At 44.2% G+C, this 21,085-nt stretch overlaps 1 protein-coding gene across 2 annotated transcripts in view; it reads right to left on the bottom strand.

The window, feature by feature from the left end:
- LOC137630209 (uncharacterized) overlaps positions 1-21,085 on the bottom strand; it is a 50,796-nt gene that overhangs the window by 8,689 nt on the left and 21,022 nt on the right. The window contains exon 2 of one of the 2 annotated variants that reach the window (XM_068361660.1): positions 20,481-20,643. The gene's annotated coding sequence lies outside the window, so the exon portion shown is untranslated. The remainder of the gene's footprint in view (positions 1-20,480; positions 20,644-21,085) is intronic. The other variant, XM_068361659.1, reaches the window with a different exon arrangement.

Genomic DNA, 21,085 nt, shown 5'->3' with positions numbered 1-21,085 from the left:
GTATGGAATAAATATTTTATTTCTTTTCTTGATATACTGTATTTAAATACCCCTCTGTGTACCCCAACTAAAATGCCTTAATCCATTATTTTTTTTACACGTATTGACAGCAGCCCCCTACACTCAGTAGGGAAGGGATTCTAGACTATTCAGAGTACTGTACATATATAGGAAAGATGAAGTTGCCAAGAGGATAGTTCCCCAAGTCTTGTATTGTAAATATTTCTGCCCTGCTACATGGTAACTTGATTCAAAATTAGGTGCCAATGAAACTAGATTAGTCTTATCACTGAACTAGGTGGTAATATATTGACACAGGCAGTTTATGGAGTTTTTTTTTTTTTTTTTTTTTCAAATACTTGCCCCAGAACCAAATGAACATAAAGTGGCATAGAACAGTTTTTTTTCAGTGATGGCCAAACTTTATAAGTGCTGTCAATGCCTAAACCCAATGGATTGTTCATGCAGATTATGAACCAGTGTTGCGGGCATCTCCTTTAAGCTTCAAGTTTGTTCCTGTCATAGTCAGGAATAAATCTGCAGGATTCACCCAAGTATGTAACTTTGCAGCCTAATGGTAGACTGGATATTGATAAGGACAGTATTGATTTAGGGAAAATTATTGTAGTACAGTACTTTCACAGTTTTATATTTTCTTATTCAAAATTTGTTTATCTTGTTTTTGTGAGGCTGGAGTGTAAAGGGGTACTATTTTTTTCCTTTAATTGCTTACTGAAATTCCTAACAGTTTTTTTTCCTTTACAAATAAATATTTTTTTGCTTGTTTTTATGAAGACAGCATTTCATTCCAGTTCCTTTCACCATGGTGTCCCATTCTCAGGCACTGTTTTTTTTTCTTAGTTTTTAAATCTTTCTAATAATTTATTTATCATAATATTTTTTCCACACTGTATCCAGTTGTCAGATTTAAAAACAATTTATTGTTTTCCTTTCACCTAATGTTCTGTTATTTTTACTTATAATCCACAAGCAAGAGAAGCAAAGAGGGGAGTCAGGTTCTAGCTGGGTCCCCTTGCCCAGTATAAATCAAGGGGTGGTGCCCAGTGCTCCGTTATCTTGACCTGTTACCTAGATTTTTGGGTATTCCACTGTTGTATATTTTTTGTGTAGTGAATGTTGGGGTGTGGTCGGCATTGGGACACTAGGCAGTTCGGGTGCTACCTCTGGCCACAGTCCGCAAACCACTACAGCGTTAGACTGAAACACTGAATACAGCCGAACGCTGGCCTGTTGAGCAATGATAGTTTAAGCGTCGACAAGCTACAAATCACTGAACTGGGAGGTGGGCCGACAATTCACGCACCGTTGGGAGTTTTACGCTCTGATGGTGATGTTACGAGACGTGTGAGAATGGTGTCGGGTAGATCGAAGTTCCTGACGCTGACAAGCAAGAGATTCCGAACAGCTGGAACAACAGGCGATTGTCGAGCTGCAAGCGGTTCACATGTAGCAGGCAATTCCTGAAAGGGAAATAGAAGAGAAGGCGGCATTCGAACTGCAAGTGATTCTCGGGTAGCAGGCGAAATACGAGAGGTTGAACGAGGAGGCAATTATCGATCTGCAAGTGATTCTCGCATAGCAGGCGATTTATGAGAGGTTGAACGAGTCGTCAGCTGTAAGCGATGGCTAGTTGATCTACGAACAAGCTGACAGGATGGTGGGCAATTCTCACGTTGAAGCGATGGATCAGTAAGCTGACCATCAGCAGGTCTCCGAAGAGGAATCTCTATGAGAGCCCCTTTACTAGAAAGGGGAGCCCTCGCAGGAGAGACAAGAGATGATGAAGGGAAGTTTTCCCACAAAGCCAAACATCTGGAGAGGAAAATTTTCCCTCGGAAGGGAAAGAAATCCTACCCCAGGAGGCGGACCTCCAGGCAGCGCTCTTTGCTTCCCATCAACAAGGCTTGTAGCCGGAGCTAGTTCCTCGAGGTTAGCGTGATGATCAGGAGCTGCCGCAGGCGCAAAGGAACTTAATTAATGAAGAAAACCTTTCGGGAGCCCAACCTAACCAGCGAACGCGATAGGTGTTACCCAGCGAGAAGTATACTGTCGGCCGCCGATACGTGAGCAGCTTCACTCCCTTCCTCCAGCAGATTCTTACAAGAACACGTAGAGGGAAAGGCGGCGATAACAACATAACGGAGGAGTATCACAACAATGACGATTACCATGGGGCGGTGGCCGGGTTGCATGGAAGGCCATCCACCACCAAGAAGACTGATAATCAAGGAAGAAAGGTCGGAAGGGAAAGTTCTCCAGCCTTGAGAACCTTCCGTATTACGCTGTTTCACACACAGCACAACACTGAAAAGAAAACCTACAACATACATATAAAAACATCAAGTATGTTTTCCTATATATAAGTTAGAAAATTAAAATGTCAAAGATTAATGGCAGTCCAAAAAATCAAAAAAGGTGAGGAGGAAATAGCGGTGAGAACCACTCTCCATATGAGCCAAAAGCAAAGTGAGCTCAATCACAGGCTTGAGTGGGAGGGGTAGCAAGCTATCCCCCCTACCCCCCTCTAACTAGTGAGATGGGTAGTTAACCCTCGCTAAATTTTAATGGTTTGTTCTTTGTTTCGCCGAAACTAATACTCCTATAAATAGTGTTGGTTTGTATTCCAGTTACGGAACAAACAAGTGGTAAAGAAACATTTCACTGGAGATGTGAAAACAGATTTTTTAAGGGAACTGTATTAACTCAATGTGAAAATTAGTCATATTGTAACAGGAGAGAGAAATCGTACTTGTGGATCAGCTGAAACCAGTCAAATTGGTGTAGTCAAATGCCATAATATAATAAAACAAAGAGCAATTGAAAACAATGACAAACCTTGCCAAATAATTCCAGACGTATACAGTTCAGTTGATTCCTCAATTGTACCGTATACTGTGAAGCAAAAATCTCTCAAGAAATTAGTAAGCAGATTGTGTAATGAGGGACCAATAAAAGACTAATATGGAGGATATATTGATCCCAACTGACTACCAACAAACACTTTCAAGTGAGCCATTTTTAATAAAAGAATCAAGTGTTGGAGATGACAAGATGCTGATATTTATTATTTGTTTTAATGTGAAGAAACTTGAAAATGGTCCATTTTGGATAATGGATGGGTAATTTAAACCGTTCCAACAGTTTTCCCGTAAATGTATAAAATTCATGCGCCTGTTGGACCACATGAGAGGAGCCGAGTGTTGCCATTGGTACATGTCCTTATGCCAAGAAAAAGAGCGGAATGCTACATTCAGTTATTCCGTGATCTACTACAAAATTATGCTGCAGAAAAAGAAATGTACCTTTCTCCTCAAATGATAATCCATGACTCTGTTATAAATGCAACTAAATTCCAAAATGCATGGAACAGCTAACAAGGATTACTTTTTCCATTTGAGACAAAGCATCAATAGAAAAATAATTTAATATGGTTTAAAATGTTATTTCTATAATAAAATAAATTTTTGAATATACTTACCCGGTGATTATATAAGCTGCAACTCTGTTGCTCGACAGAAAACTCTACGTTAAAAATCCGCCAGCGATCGCTATGCAGGTAGGGGGTGTACTTCAACAGCGCCATCTGTCGTGCAGGTACTCAGTACTCAATGTAAACAAAGAACTCAATTTTCTCCTCGGTCCACTGCGTCTCTATTGGGGAGGAAGGGAGGGTCCTTTAATATATAATCACCGGGTAAGTATATTCAAAAATTTATTTTATTATAAAAATAACATTTTTCAATATTTAACTTAGCCGGTGATTATATAAGCTGATTCACACCCAGGGGGGTGGGTAGAGACCAGCAATAAATGTTTACATTATTATGAGGTAAGGATTTTTTATTTTATTTTAGCAGTTATCAAAATAACAAACTTAAAATAAATAAGTACCTGGTAAGGAAGTCGACTTGAACAATTACTCTGCCTTTTTAAGTACGTCTTCCTTACGGAGCCTCGCGATCCTCTTAGGATGCTGAGCGACCCCTAGGAGCTGAAGTATCAAGGGTTGCAACCCATACAACAGGACCTCATCAAAACCTCTAATCTAGGCGCTTCTCAAGAAATGACTTTGACCACCCGCCAAATCAAGTAGGATGCGAAAGGCTTCTTAGCCTTCCGGACAACCCAAAAACAATAATAAAACATTTCAAGAGAAAGATTAAAAAGGTTATGGAATTAGGGAATTGTAGTGGTTGAGCCCTCACCCACTACTGCACTCGTTGCTACGAATGGTCCCAGAGTGTAGCAGTTCTCGTAAAGAGACTGGACATTCTTAAGATAAAAAGACGCGAACACTGACTTGCTTTTCCAATAGGTTGCGTCGATTATACTTTGCAGAGATCTATTTTGTTTAAAGGCCACGGAAGTTGCGACAGCTCTAACTTCGTGTGTCCTTACCTTCAGCAAAGCTTGGTCTTCCTCATTCAGATGGGAATGAGCTTCTCGTATTAACAGTCTGATAAAATAGGATAAAGCATTCTTTGACATAGGCAAAGATGGTTTCTTAACTGAACACCATAAAGCTTCAGACGGGCCTCGTAAAGGTTTAGTTCGTTTTAAATAGAACTTAAGAGCTCTTACAGGGCATAAGACTCTTTCTAGTTCATTTCCAACCATACGATAAGTTTGGAATATCGAACGATATTGGCCAAGGCCGAGAAGGCAGCTCGTTTTTGGCTAGAAAACCAAGTTGTAGAACATGTAGCCGTTTCGGATGAGAATCCGATGTTCTTGCTGAAGGCATGAATCTCACTGACTCTTTTAGCTGTGGCTAAGCATACCAGGAAAAGAGTCTTTAAGGTGAGATCTTTCAGGGAGGCTGATTGTAGCGGTTCGAACCTGTCTGACATAAGGAATCTTAGTACCACGTCTAAATTCCAACCAGGTGTAACCAAACGACGCTCCTTCGTGGTCTCAAAAGACTTAAGGAGGTCATGTAGATCTTTATTGTTGGAAAGATCTAAGCCTCTGTGACGGAAGACTGATGCCAACATGCTTCTGTAACCCTTGATAGTGGGAGCTGAAAGAGATCGTTCTTTCCTCAGATATAAGAGGAAGTCAGCTATTTGAGTTACAGAGGTACTGGTCGAGGATACGGATACTGACTTGCACCAGTTTCGGAAGATTTCCCACTTCGATTGGTAGACTCTAAGGGTGGATGTTCTCCTTGCTCTAGCAATCGCTCTGGCTGCCTCCTTCGAAAAGCCTCTAGCTCTCGAGAGTCTTTCGATAGTCTGAAGGCAGTCAGACGAAGAGCGTGGAGGCCTTGGTGTACCTTCTTTACGTGTGGCTGACGTAGAAGGTCCACCCTTAGGGGAAGTGTTCTGGGAACGTCTACTAGCCATCGAAGTACCTCGGTGAACCATTCTCTCGCGGGCCAGAGGGAAGCAACTAGCGTCAACCTTGTCCCTTCGTGAGAGGCGAACTTCTGCAGTACCTTGTTGACAATCTTGAACGGAGGGAATGCATATAGATCTAGATGTGACCAATCTAGGAGAAAGGCATCTATATGAACTGCTGCTGGGTCCGGGATTGGTGAGCAAAATATTGGGAGCCTCTTGGTCATCGAGGTTGCGAAGAGATCTATGGTTGGCTGGCCCCAGGTGGCCCAAAGTCTCTTGCATACATCCTTGTGGAGGGTCCATTATGTTGGAATTATTTGTCCCTTCCGACTGAGACAATCTGCCATGACATTCAAGTTGCCTTGGATGAACCTCGTTACTAGTGATATGTCTAGACCTTTTGACCAGGTGAGGAGGTCCCTTGCGATCTCGTACAACGTCAGAGAGTAGGTCCCTCCTTGCTTGGAGATGTACGCCAAAGCCGTGGTGTTGTCAGAGTTCACCTCCACCACTTTGCCTTGAAGGAGAGACCTGAAGCTTTTCCAGGCCAGACGTACTGCCAGTAGCTCCTTGCAGTTGAAATGCATTGTCCTTTGACTCGAGTTCCATATTCCCGAGCATTCCCGACCGTCTAATGTCGCACCCCAGCCTACGTCCGATGCGTCCGAGAAGAGAACGTGGTTGGGAGTCTGAACAGTCAGGGGAAGACCCTCTCTTAGGTTGATATAGTCCTTTCACCAAGTCAGACAAGACTTTATCTTTTCGGAAACCGGGATCGAGACCGCTTCTAGCGTCTTGTCCTTTTTCCAGTGACAAGCTAGATGGTATAGAAGAGGACGGAGGTGTAGTCTTCCTAGTGACACAAATTGATCCACGGATGACAGCGTCCCTACCAGACTCATCCACAGCCTGACTGAGCAGCGTTCCTTCTTCAGCATCTTCTGGATGGATAGCAGGGCTGGGGGCTGATCGTCTTGTTCAGCAACGTCCTCATCAGAGGGTTCCTCATCCGAAACTGATGAGGAAACGGCAACGGAGTGGGCAACGTCTGACTCGCTGAATCCGGTCGCACTGGTGGATGCGTGACGGAGCCGGACGCAATATCATGGAACTGCTGCACAGTCTGTGAACTGTCAACAACCATGGGTGCGCGAGGAAGCACAGCGTCAACCCGAAACTGTCTAGACCGTCTGGGTTGTGCAGTCAACACCCTACCGGGTTGCTGAGGTTGACGCACTGCGTCACAACAAGTCACCTCTGCTGGTTGTTGAACGTCCTGAACGTCAACAACCACCTCCGAGCGTCGCTTAACGTCAACGTGCGGCTGGCAACCCACACTGGGTCGCATCGGTGGAGGAACCACCTCAACTGGCAGACGCGAGTAGGTTACCTCAGCGTCAACAGGGCGCACAACCGACCGGTTGGAAGGTTGTTGGCCAGAAGGTTCTTCTCCGCATTTAAGTCCTCTAACAAGGACGCAAGCTTGGACTGCATGTCTTGCAGCAAAGCCCATTTAGGGTCTACGGGAGCAGGTGTGGCCACAGACGGGGTTAGCGACTGAGGCGGAACCGTTTACCATCCCTGAAAGCCTTGTTATGCGTGACATAATAGTACAGCAAAACTTCAAAGGCTCGACAACAGCTGAGAAGTTGACCTGTAAACAACTTGGAGCGTCTCCTGGCTAGGCGCCAGGGAGAGTCTATGAGGTTTGAGAAGTCTATCTGGGCAGAGGCAGGAACTCCCAAGCCGAGAACTTCTCTCGTGTCATATCAGACTCTCGCTCTATAAACCAGTTTAAAAGAAGGGAAAGCAAAGGCTGTATCCCCCAAACTCCTCCTGGTGAAAAACCAGTCGCCTAGCCAACGTAACGCTCTCTAGGAGAGCGAGAGAGCACTAGCTTAAAAACAACGGCTTCGAAGTAGCTAGGCCTAGTGTAAGTTCTGACGTTTAGGCGAACGAGGAGCAGCAGTTACAAGATCCGGACGAAGATCCTTAAAAAAATCATCATGATTTAATTAAAGTCCATAGGAGGCTAAGCAGCTTAAGGCTCCTCTCCATCTGACAGAGTCCTCAAGGGAATATCAGTAGGAGGGAGAACAGCAACTTCCTCATCTACAGGAACCTTGTCCGATAAAAGCTGAGTCTCTCACTGGTGCATAGGTAGCGGACCAGAACGCAACGTCATGTAACTGCTTGACAGTCTGTGAACTGTCAACAACTGAACTGTCAACCACAACAGGTGCGTGAGGACGTACAGCGTCCACTCGAGACTGCTTTGACTGCCTAGACTGAGCAGTCAAAACAACTCTAGAATGCGGAGGTTGACGCACAGCGTCAAAACAAGTCAACTCCGATTGTTAGTGAACGTCTAGAACGTCAACAGGAGCATCAGCCAGTGGCCTAACATCCAAATGCGGCTGAAAAACCACACGAGACCGCATCGAGTGTGGTTCTAAGCAACCTGACTGACGTGACTAAGCTACGCCAACGTCAACAGTAAGCACAAAGGAACGTTAGGTTGGCTGAAAGCCAGGATATCGATGAGATAAACGGCTAGACTCAACGGACTAATCGGCAAAATAGTCTTCCATAAGGGAGGCAAGCATATACTGCATGTTTTGCCATACAACCCCTTAAGGATCAACGGAAATGGTTGTGGTAATAGACGAGGGTAACGTCTGTGACCGCAACACTTTGCCTACAAAAAAAGACTTTCGGAGTCTGTGTTACGCTTTTGTTAGGCGGCGAGCAGTTATCTGAAGACTGCATAGGGTCAGAGCTGTCCTAATGGCTGTAACCAGGACGCTGGACCTGTCCTGAAAGGACTGACTTTCGCTTAAGGGCTTCGAAACCTTGTGACAGGTTTCTTATGCGAAAAGCCTACGGATGGCGAGGAGAAACAACGTCTCTCTCGTCTTATGGTAGGGGAGATCTTGGTAAGAAACACCCGATACCATAGAGGGAAAACGTCTGTTCGTTGGTCAAGGCCTCTCGAACCCATAAGTCTTTTGACATTACTTCTCCCCTGGGCTTGGGAGCTTGCAAGAGGTCCCGGACTAGGTGAACGACAGGCACGAACAGACGAACCCTCGGACGCAACACTGTAACACTTTGCGCCTCGGACGCAACACTGTAACACTTTGCGCCTCGGACGCAACACTGTAACACTTTGCGCATATCACTTTATCACTTCGATTTTCTGTTTTGCACTTATTTCTACCTGAAACACGCAATTCTACCCTTCATTAAAAGGTAGTAATTGCGAAATTAGTCGTATAATGCAAGCTCATAATACCAGCAAAAAACAGAAAACATATTTTAAGATAAAAAGAAAAATCAGTGGCTGGGAAAGAGACTAAACACTAGTTCATATAACTACGTTTTCAATCTCTCACCGCACATAGCCTGGGGACGAGAATAAAAACCTAAAAACGTTTTATCCTTCCTCCCCGTACAGAGACTAGGGACGAGAGTAACACGAGAACAACGTTACCCGCTTGAACGGAACGTTTTCTCTCCTCTCTCTCCCTCCGTCTCTATCTCTCTCTCTCTCTTTCTCTCTTGATTTCGCACCTAAGAGAAGAGCCCAATTATATATCGTCAAAAAAACATGTTATTTGACTAAAGGAAAAAACTGAAAGGTTTTTCAAATAAAAAGTTCCTTTAAATTAGAATTTAAAACATTAAGCTAAGAAAGAATGAACAAAACGTCAGAATCGATTTACTCTTACTGCAAAGTGAAACCGTGATACACTCTCTCTCTATCGTAACGATAGAGCGCATGTTGAACGTCCTGAACGTCAACAACTGCGTAGCATAAAAAACTAAACGTTAGTTCATCTTTGAAAACAGTACGAAGACTATCAAAGAAATTCTTTCATAAAATATTACATTTAAAAAGTTTTAAATCCTTTAAAAGCTAAAGACGATATAAAGGGCTCAATGTTGATTAACTTCGGATTCCAAGTTAGGACCGCCTACTCTCAGGAAAGGTCTATATAAACAAAGCATTAAAATTTATTTTATATGTTTATAAAAAATGGAAAGTTAATCGAAGAGGCCTAATAAAGGCGGAGAGATATAAAATATATAGAGGAAAATCTATAACGTGATAAGATAATTACTAAAAGCCTAAACACACTTCCGTCTAAGGGAAGGGTGGGCCATTTAAAAGTGAAAGAAAGTCCATACTCTCTTTGTCACCATAATTAAATCTATCCAAAACGAGTTCAAGTTTTGAGATGAAGATAAAACACCTGCATAGCGAAAGCTCAAAACTAGAATAGTGTACTTCACCAATAGTTGTGAAAACAAATCCAGTTAGCAACAGCGAATTAGTAGGTCTTGCCGGTAGCCCGACAGAGAGAAAATTGAGTTCTTTGTTTACATTGAGTACTGAGTACCCTCACGACAGATGGCGCTGTTGAAGTACACCCCCTACCTGCATAGCGATCGCTGGCGGATTTTTAACGTAGAGTTTTCTGTCGAGCAACAGAGTTGCAGCTTATATAATCACCGGCTAAGTTAAATATTGAAAAAACCTTGTATGGCACTAATGAAAACTTCTTTCAAAATTCTAGCAGATGGTAGCACTAGCCTTTTTACATTCTAGTGAAATCAAGACTGCATGGATAGAACTTAAGGGCACAAGACAAACTTCATGTTAAGGGAAAAATTTGAATTGTATTGCGAGATCAGGAAATACGATCTCCTTCCCTTATTCCAACTTCTTTATGGTCAGTACACGACAGAATGGAACTTGCTATTCCAAGGACACAAAATAAAGACGAAGCATGACATCGATGGTTAGGGATATTACTAGGTTCTGCACATGTTGGAATATTCAAACTAATTAGCCAACTGCAAAAGGATCAACAAAATGTGGAAGAGCAGACTGAATGCATTATTCGGGGAGAGTCTACCATTAAACTACAGCAAAAAAAAATATTGAATGTGAAGAGAGAATCTCAACAGATTTTAACAAGACAATAATGATACTTTAGATTTTCTACGAGCACTGGCATGTAATTTAAAATGCTGAGCCCACAGTGATAAAAATATATTGCTTACTTGTATTTACAATCAATTAGGTAAAAGTTTTGTCATTTTAACTATACAGTAAACACTGCTTATGTTGAATTTTTATTTCATTTTGTATTTTAAATATGACAAATTTGGAGGTAATTTGTATTTTTCCTAACGATACAAACCTTATCTATTTATAGGAGTATTACTTTCGGCAAAGCTTAAAGGACGAGCCATTAAAATTTAGCAAGGGTAGGGGGGGTAGCTTGCTATCCCTCCCACTCACACACCTGTGATTGAGCTTACTTTGCTTGGAGGTAAGACTTCAAGGGGGACAGGGTTGGCAGGCAAGTAAGTATACAGTAAATAGCTAAGGTTTGTATCATTTGGAAAAATACAAATTACTTTCGAATTTGTCATTTGTTACGTGACGAATACAAACCAACGCTATTTATTGAGGTGACTCGCCCATTAGGAGGGTGGATGTCCCTGTCAATCTGGCTTTTTGGCCTTACCCGGGGTACTACCTATTGTGCAGAGTTTTGTGCGACAATAAGGAGATCCTGACACCTCGCTAAACCTGCTAAGCATGGTCTGCGGCCTACACAAGCTCTGTGTGATGAGAAATTAGCAATGTCACGGTCAAGGTAAAGGTTATTCTGAGTCTTGCAAGGAATAACCAAGGAGACTGAGACATTCCCAATACCACCTCGCCCGAGCATGGAGACGCAACAGTATTGGGGCAATGCTAGATTACACAAGGGAGAAATGGTTTACCTGCAGAGGTTTGAGGTCAGCTTGTGCAGAGGACCCAGGATGCTGATTTCTCCAAGAGAGGGGGAGAATGAAAGGAAAAGAGCAAGACTTTCCCTTTCATTACCTCCGACTTAAACCCAGGTTACTAATGCCCTCAACCTTCTGCTACTTGTCCAATAAGGAGCTTGAGGTACTAAACTAGCTGTTGTGCATCCACCATAGGACCGATAGAAAACGTATCGAGGTTCCTGTGTCAGGCCTTGCAGGTGGTGGGCGTTGAACTTAATTTAGCATTTCCAAACGCCAACTTGCAATACCAACGTCACAGAGTAATTCTTCTTGAAGGCCACAGACATAGTTACGGCCCTGACATCGTGGGCTCTGGAACGACGTGCTGGAGGAGGGTTGGGATTCAGAGCAAGTTCAAGGACACTGCGAATCCATGCCGAGATACTGTTTTTCGTGATCATCCTCTTGTTTCTGCTTATGCTGACAATCAGTGAGGGTGCTCTGGGCGCTGCTGTTTTCTTGAGGTAGCAGCCTCAAATATCTTATTGGGCATAGTAACAGATGATTTGGGTTGTTAGTTACGGAGCGGAGATTCATTATCCGGAAGGAGTCAAATCTAAGATCCGAAACCCTGGATTCTGAGTCTTTGCAACAAACTCAGTGACAAAGCTGAAGCTTACTTCTCCCCGTCCTCTTGAAAGGCCGACGTCAAACGAAAGACCATGAAGTTCGCTAACACATTTGGCTTAGGACAAGGCAAATAGGAATACCGTCTTCCAGGTTAGAAAGCAAACTGTTGCCTGTCGTAATGTTTCGTACGGAGATCTTACCAGGGACCAAAGAACTTGAACTAAGTTCCATGAGGGAGGTCTCACTTCTGAGTGAGGACAGGCGAGTTCATAACTTCATATGAGGAAGGAAGTTCTAAAGATGAGGAAATGCCCATTCATCTCAGTTTAAAGGCGAGACTCAAGGTTTAGCGATAGCCCTTAACCACTGCAATCTAAATATGCATTTCTTCCCTCAATACACGAGAAATTCCGCCATTGGGGTATTGAGTGGATTAAGATCCCTTCCATAGCACCAGCCACAGATGTTCCAATTTGCCTCAGAGTGAAAATGATAACTTTCGCAGCTATCAAGACATCCCCTTCACGACTTTTTGCGAAAAACCTCTGAGTGAGGAGATGCTGGATAGTCTCAAGGTGTGAAGCCATAGCGAAGCTACTGCCTTGTGGTAAATGATGACATGTGGTTGTCTGAGTAGATTGTGCCGTGGAGGAAGTTCTCTTTGGGGGCTCCATCAGGAGCAGCAGGATGTCAGGGAACCATTCCACGAGATGCCATAGTAGAGCTATGAGGGCCTTTGAAAGATTGACCGATGTTCTGGTCTTGTTGAGTACTCTTCTCATCAGACAAAAGTGGGAATGCGTATACATCGATGTTGCCCCGACGCTGTTGGAATGTAACTTGACAGGAGCCTTGGGATCTGGGACTGGGGAACAGTAAAATGGGAGCCTGAAGTTCAGGGACGTTGTGAACAGGTCCACAGTCGGGGAACCCCACGTTCCCCAAGTCAGGCCTTTTTGGCTACTAGATGATCCAAAGACCATTCGGAACCCACTATATGTGATGCTCTGCTCTGATTGTCGGCGAGCTTATTCCTTCTTACCTGGAATGAAGCGAGCTGATAGTTAGATCGAGCGGACTTCTGCCCATCTCAGTATCTCTACTGCTAGATGGGATAGGGGCTGCGAAAAAGTACCTCCTTGCTTCTTGATGTAAGCCACTACCATGGTGTTATCGCTCATCACCACCAATGAGTGACCTGCCAGAAACTAGTAGAACTCTTGAAGGGCCAAAAAAACGGCCTTAATCCCTAGGAGATATATGTGAATGTACTTTTCGGACTCTGACCAACGTCAGAGGCTGTGTGGTGCAGCACGTGGGCCCCACCCTTCTTTTGCTGCGTCCAAGAACATCAAAACAGGAGGAAGGATGATAAGATTGACACCCTTCAAAAGATTCTCGTCTGCCAGCCATCATCCGAGGTCCGTCTTTCCCTCTGATCCCATGGAAATCAGGGTGTCTGGGGAATCAAAACCCTGATTCCAATTGGACTTCAGAAGCCACCGGAGAGATTGAATCCTGAGGCGACCGTTGGGAACTAGATGGGCCAAGGATGATAGATGTCCAAGAAGAGACAGCCACTTCTGGGCTGGGAGTCATTCTTGTTTGAGGAAAGGCCTTGTGACTTTCCTCAGCCTTGCTATCCTGTCGTCTGACGGGATGGCTTTATGTTGTTTGGTGTCTAATTCCATGCCCTGGTATACCAGTCTTTGAGTAGGAAATGGAAGACTCCTCGAGGTTTACCATGACCTCCAGATCTTGGCAAAGTCTCAGAAGTTTGTCTCAGTGATGAAGAAGGGTTGCCATTGAATCTGCTAGGATTAGCCAGTCACCCAGGTAACAAAAGCGACAGATGCCAAACCTGTGAGCCTAAGATGACACCAGGGCAAACTCTTTTGTGAAGACCTGAGGTGCTGTGGAAAGGCAGAAACACAGCATCTTGAACTGATATGTCTTGTTGTCGAGGATGAGGCATTGGAGGGCCGAGGCGACAAAGGAACTTTAGGAGAGGCCTCTACCCTTTGAGCCCTGACTGGAATCAGTTTGATTCCTGAAGGGAGCTTATCAAGAGATCACCTCTTTCTCTTCAGGGGGGAAAGAAGCAGTCATAGTCCGTAGCCCCTGATAGGTTGAACCCGAGGAATTGACCGAGGAAGTCCGGGGGCTTTGGTTGGTGGCAAAGGAAGCATTGGGACGAAGGCCTATGATACAGCCCTAACCAAGGCACTGAACCATGGCTGCTTACACATCGAAACACTCTCTGAAAGATCCCCTGAAGGGAAAGAGGATGAATGGTCCTTCCGCGGGGTCTCCTTTTCTGACACCGAAGGCTTAGGAGCTGTAGATAGTTTCCTTTCTATGCGTTGAAAGTTTCGGAATTCTAAAATCCTGAAACTGGACCGCTTCCTCATTCCCAGACTGTTGGGCATTTGCGGGGAGGGGAATGGGGTGAAGGCGAACGATTGTTAATAACCCTATCTTTCCTAGTGGCCACAACCCCCGCTTTTGATGGCTGCAGTTGGTGATCCTCTTTTGCACGAGAATGTAACAGCTGCTCACACGTTGGAGAGCGTTGAAAAACCTTCTGCTCAAGAAGCGATGATGATTGCTGACGCGAAGACTGATAATTCGATGATCGATAAGAGGGAGTGTGTCCCCGCGTTGACGAGTGATACCGTGGTAACATGGGATCGATCGTTATTGCTGCACGAGGCAGGTCGGTGTGTCGACGATCCTTGAGTAGGAGACTCATGCAAAGCTGAGCTTGAAGGTTGACTGATGAGAGATGATTCCCGTTGAAGTGATACACGTACAGGAGGGTGCACGCGTGCCGAAGAGGACCGACGCAATGGTTTGGGAACGCTCTGAGTTACTGCTGAACGCTGGTTTGTTGAGTGGCGGATGAGCAATTCCCGAGATAGTGAAGGTCTACCTGATGTGTGATCGCTGAGGTGAACACTGTCGGTTAAGCAATCGCTGACGAGCAGGCAAATGCTGACAAGCTGGCGATTGCTGAAGAGCAGGTGAACGCCGACGAGCAGGCGAATACTGACAAGCAGGCGATTTCCAAGGTGGTGGAAGAGCAGGCGATTCTCGCGTACCAGAAGCTTGACGAGAAATCGAACACGTGGGCGATTCAAGAGTGATCAACCGCTAAGGTGATACAAGTCGATCATTAACAAATGGTCACGCGATTCCCAAGCTGGATGCGACGGCGGAGGCGATTCAAGTGTAACGGAACGCTTAGGTGGTACACAAGAAGTCGCTCATTGACGATGGTCAGGCTATTCACGAGCTTGAAGTGATGGCATAGGCAATTCAAGTGTAATCAACCGCTTAGGTGGTACACGAGTCGTCGATCGTTGGCAATGGTCAGGCAATTCACAAGTCGAAACGACAGTGTAGGCAATTCACAAGTCGAAACGACAGTGTAGGCAATTCACAAGTCGAAACGACTGTAGGCAATTCACAAGTCGAAACGACAGTGTAGGCAATTCACAAGTCGAAACGACAGTGTAGGCAATTCACAAGTCGAAACGACAGTGTAGGCAATTCACAAGTCGAAACGACAGTGTAGGCGATTCACGAGTGAGACCGCTTAGGTGTTACACGAGTCGTCGACCGTTGACATTGGTCAGGCGATATACGAGCTGGAAGCGACAGCGTAGGCGATTCACGTTTAACCGAACGCTTAGGTGGTACACAAGTTATCGATCATTGACAGTGGTCAGGCAATTCACGAGCTGGAAACGACGGCGTAGGCGATTCACGTGTGACTAACCTCTTACGTACCACACAAGAAGTCGCTCGTTGACGATCGTCAGGCGATTCACGCTCTGCCGGACGATGGTGAGACTGTCGAGCAGGTGAGCGTTGGGCAAAGGGCTGGTGTGACGGAGAATGTCGAGACGAGATTGCAGACAGAGGCCAAAGTTGGTAACCAAACGTGACAGGAAGGACAGTTTCTTACGAAGAAGAAGACCGAGGAGGCGAAGAGGTGAAAAGACATCTTTTAGCCAAGGGAGCAGGAGCAACCTGAAGGCGAAGCGAAGGAGGGACACGGCGAGGTCTCTTGCAGCCGGCACGACAATGTACAAGCGTGGGATCAGCACGCTTCCGAAAAGGAGTCTCTATGTGAGACCCTTTACTGGAAAGGGAAACACTTGTCGCAGAGACGTGTCCCTGACTTTACACTCCCCACAAAAAATGTTTGACAGAAAGGAGTGCAGACCTCGGCGGCGGAAGATGGAGAAGACACAGTCACAGGAGCAGCTGGCAGGTCAGCAGATGAGCTCTCCGAATCAACAACGTTGACAATGGACAAGGGGTTGACGTCTGACACTAATAAGTGTCGACGAGCGATACCGCTAAAATCGCGGGGTCGATCGCTACCACTAGAGGGAGAGCAGTGTGTCGGTGACTCTCGAAGATATGATTCACGAATCGCTGGACATGAAGGCTGAGCGATTCACGGCCTGGCGGCCGATCATGTTCCAAAGCAGAGCAACATGTTAGACTCAACACCGCTCCGAGCAACAGCCGAATGCTGGCTTGTTGAGAGATGAGTGGGCGATTGTCGAGCAGGAGTGTTCAAGCATTGCCGAGCTACGAATCACTGGACGAGGAGGTGGGACGACAATTCACGCCGAGGCGATTCACGCACTGTTGGGCGTTTACACTGACGGTGATTGACCCGTTTCAGTTTACGAGAAGTGTGAGAACGCTGTTGTGTAGGCATGCTATTTTTGAGCTGCAAGCAGTTCACCCATAGTAGGTGATTCCCGAGAGTTAGATGGAAGAGCAGGCACTTGTCGAACTGCAAGTGATTCTCGTTTAGCAGATGATTTACGAGAGGTTGAACGAGCAGGGGATTATTGTTATCGAACTGCAAGCGATCTCGCGGAGCAGGGGATTTACGAGAGGTTGAACGAGTCATCAGCTGTAAGCGATGGCTAGGCGATCTACGAGCTGACGGGACAGTGGACAATTCTCGCAATGGTGAACCTGACGAGCACGTGAATATTAAGCAGATACCTGACGAGACGGAGAACGCTGCTGGAAGCTCAGGCGCAGGAATGTGATCCTCGTGAGGCAACACATACTCAGGAGGAGATTCCCTGGCAGGTGATGACAAACCGAAGTTCGTTGAGGAAAGGCCGATGACGAAAGCGAAGGTCAGGCAGGGTAGGTTCCTCTGAAGATGAAGACTGAGGCGGCGAGGATGTGAAGAGGCGTCTCTTTGCTGACGGAGCAGAAGCACCCAGAAGGCTAAGAGGAGGACGTTCACAGCGAGGTCTTCGGCCACTAACCCGACGTCGAACAGCAACTGATGGATCTGCAAGCCGACCGTCAACAGGTCTCCGAAGAGGAGTCTCTATGGGTGCCCCTTCACAAGAAAGGGGAACAGTCGCAGGAGAGACGAAGAGAAGATGAAGGGAAGTCTTCCCTCGAAAGGGAGAAACAGAACCCAACACCTGGGAAGGAAAACTCTCCCTTGGAAGGGGAAGAAATCCAATTACTGGAGGCAGACCTCCATGCAGCACTCTGCTTCCCATCAACAAGACTTGTTCAAGTTGAAGGTCTGCATCGAGGGCTACCTGAGAAAATGTAGCCGGACCTAGTTCCTTGAGGTTAGCGTGTTGAAAAGGAGCTGCCACAGGCGTAGAAGAACAGGAAAGTGATGGCACAGTTAGAGCAGATTTCTCCGGGAACGAAAGGTACTGCTCTTCTACGTTGGCTATCAAAGACGTACGAAGAACGGCATCGCTGAGGAAAACCAACACAAATTACGTATCAAAAAACTCCATTGGGTGGAGCACCTAGTCCATGGACGGGAAAGGTGTTCTCCGAGAGAACAGAAACAAATTAAGGACTGCACCCTCCCTTCCCCGGCTGACATCGACAGGAGGAGGGCGGGAAAAAAAAGAAAAAAAAAAAAAAAAAAAGAAAGAAAAAAAAACAAGAATTACAATTAATTCAGCTGAGAAAAATAACTGCTTGAGGGAACTGCAAAACCTCTGGCGGGAAGGGTGTTCCCACGGAGACGAAGCTGAAAAGTTAAATTACAAAAGTTGAAATTTTACTTGCTTAATGAAGAAAGCCATTCTGTAGCACAACCTAACACGCAAAAGGGAAAGGTGTTACCCCTGCGGAGTATTCTGCCGGCCGCCCACGAGTGAGCGGCGATGACCTTCAGAAAGAGCAAGACCGAAGTAGAGCTCCAAAAGGGGCGCACTCCCTTTCCCCAGCAAAATCCTTCTAAGAACACATCGAGGGGAAGACAATGATGACTGTCGTACGGAGGAGTATCCAAACAATGATGATTCCCATGGGGCGGCAGGCAGGTTGCTTGGAAGGCTATCCGTCAAAGGGATGACTGAAAGGTCGGAAGGTAAGGATCTCCGTCCTTGAGAACCTGTCGTACTTGGCTGTCGCACACACGCAGCACAAACACTGAAAAGTAAACCTGCAACATATAAAAATATTAAGTATGTTTTCATATACAAGTTAAAAAGTCAAGGATTTATGATAGTCCCAGAAAAAAAAAAAAAAAAAGGCAAGGAGGAGGGGCAGTAACAACCACTCTCCATCCAAGCCAAAAGCAAAGTGAGCTCAATCATAGGTGTGTGAGTGGAATGGGTATCAAGTTACCCCTCCCCCCCTTTAACTAGCGGAATGAGTGCAGTAGTTAACCGTTGCTAAATTTTAATGGCTCATCCTTTCACCTTTGCCGAAAGTAATACCCTTATAAATAGCGTTGGTTTGTATTCCTGTTACGTAACAAATATTAATTTATATAACAAAGCACTTGTACAAGTACTGTACAAGCTTCTGATTTAAGTTTTCATATTTTCATCTTTGCCTTTACATCAGTTTTAGTGTAACTAACATTAGACCCATAGGTCTATTGGGCAAATAAGTCTTAGACTAAATGTCTTTGGACAAATTGGTCTAATAGACCAATTTGCTTTGGACCTATAACACATTAAAAGTTCTGCTGATGCAATGGTCATAAGCAAGTTATCACACATCACTAACCCAAAAGCTGTTACCTTCACATCATATGGCTGGCCTCTGAAAAAATCTTTAACACTGAAAAAGGTAAATGTCTCAAATGACGTCGATAGGATCAGGGAGATCATTCAATGTCAACACAAAATGAGGAAACATCACAGCATATGATTCGTGAGGCCAAGTAAAATAAGAAGGCATATAGGCCAAAAAATTAAGAGTACAAATGGGTGTAGCTTTTGACCAGAAAAGGACCATTTCTTATAGTGCACTACATAAGCGCAGATTTGAAAAGATTACAGAGTTCAAAAACTCGCTGTTAATGCAGTTACAAAAGCGCGCCAAGATTATTTCCATTGGACTCGCAATTTCAATAAATTTTGTTTAGTGTCTTAATGATTCACAAAGTGTTCGCTGTTGTTAAAACCATTTGATTACACCTTGATGATCAGTCAGTCCATTGTTTGTCTCGAACTAGGTAATGAGTACAAGGACAACAACAGTGATATTGGCCAGTGGCTAAAATTATCCTTTGGATTACATGATTTCATTGATGCTAAGGAAGTTTAAAATTGCTTTGTGGATGAACTTATACCAGATGTACCTCAGGATGATATCTGTATACATTTTGCAGACTATCTTGTTGACAATTATATATCACTAAACTCAAGGTATCTTCCAGTGCTTTGGGTTGAAATCCTTTCAAATACCAACTGCACAAACAATGCTGGGGAATCTTTTCATGCCCATGATAATGAGCATTTTTAAACATCTCATCCATTTATCTAGTATGTGTCCCTTGACATTCTGTCAAACTCCTAAGTAATACCTACATAAAGATGAAGTGTATCAGTAAGCCTGCAACAATGAGGAAACCTGAGCAAAACTGGAATGAGTATGCTACTTCCCATTCCAACAAATAAATTTCAGATGAAATAAACAAATAAAATTGTATGAAGAGTTCAGTTAACACATTCAGAACAAATCCCAGCTAATTATCAAGACGTAGGACGAATATTTCATTGGGTAAACTGGTTTAATGAGAGAGAGAGAGAGAGAGAGAGAGAGAGAGAGAGAGAGAGAGAGAGAGAGAGAGAGAGAGATTCTCTCAAAATATTTTGCTACCAGTTTCCATACTGGTGAAATACAAAACCTTTTCTCTTTATCCTACATCTGAAAGCTGGTCACTATCCAATATACAAGTTACCTAATCTAGACACGATAAAATAAAAATAAATAACTAAAATATCAAGTATTGAAATCTAACCAACCAGTCAGTACTGATGCCACATGCTTGTGTTACATTAAAGGAGCCGAAATCCTTTAATATGTACCACCGCCAGGTTTCCACATGCAGAAATCACCAGCCAGGAGACACAGAAGGATATTTAGTCACAGAATAAAAGATTCAAAGATAGATTAAATGTTCACTTATTTTAAATCAACTTCATGTCTCCCAGGGGACCACCATTAAAGACTGGCTTTATATTTCAAAATTAAAAACTAGCATTTAAAATCTCGATACTATGCTATTACTTTACTTTCACTACTTTAAGAGCTGCTTTTCAAGTCCTACAATCCAGGGGAACCCTACTCTCTGAAGAACCTACAGTCATTTCATCGTACATATTCCAATTATACCTAAACATATCCAAAACTTTTCTCCATTGAAATATAGTGGTTCACTTATTAGAGGGGGGAGGTCCCCTAGAACTGAACTAAATGGTTCCTTTTAATACCATGAATATGCCAGTCTCCTTGGTTCCATACATGACTGAGGAGATGACTCCAACATTGCCGCGCCTATCAACTCATCAGAGGAATGGGTGGGCTGATGAGTAGTGACCATCTGCAAAACAGAAAACAAATATGTAATTAGGATAAAGTATTTAACTGATTATGATATACATTTGCATAAATATATATATTATATATATATATATATATATATATATATATATATATATATATATGTATACATAAATATTTGTCTGTGTGTAGAGAGAGAGAGAGAGAGAGAGAGAGAGAGAGAGAGAGAGAGAGAGAGAGAGAGAGAGAGAGAGAGAGAGAGAGAGTGAGAGAGTGAGAGAGTGAGAGAGAGAGAGAGAGAGAGAGAGAGAGAGAGAGAGAGAGCACAAATACTAAAAGATGTAGCTTCGTATAATTAATATCAGCTTGGGCTCTATTGGCCAGAACTGGTGACTACTTGATCAAATGGGGCTTTAAAACTGTTTAGTCCTGATGACTGTTGAGAAAATACCCAGTAGGCCTACCATCAATCATAGTCTTTG

This window comes from Palaemon carinicauda, chromosome 38 (assembly GCF_036898095.1).
Source record: "Palaemon carinicauda isolate YSFRI2023 chromosome 38, ASM3689809v2, whole genome shotgun sequence".
Classification (NCBI taxonomy): Eukaryota; Metazoa; Arthropoda; class Malacostraca; order Decapoda; family Palaemonidae; genus Palaemon; species Palaemon carinicauda.
The sequence above is the reverse complement of the archived record's forward strand: the minus strand, read 5'-3'. Positions and strand labels throughout refer to the sequence as shown.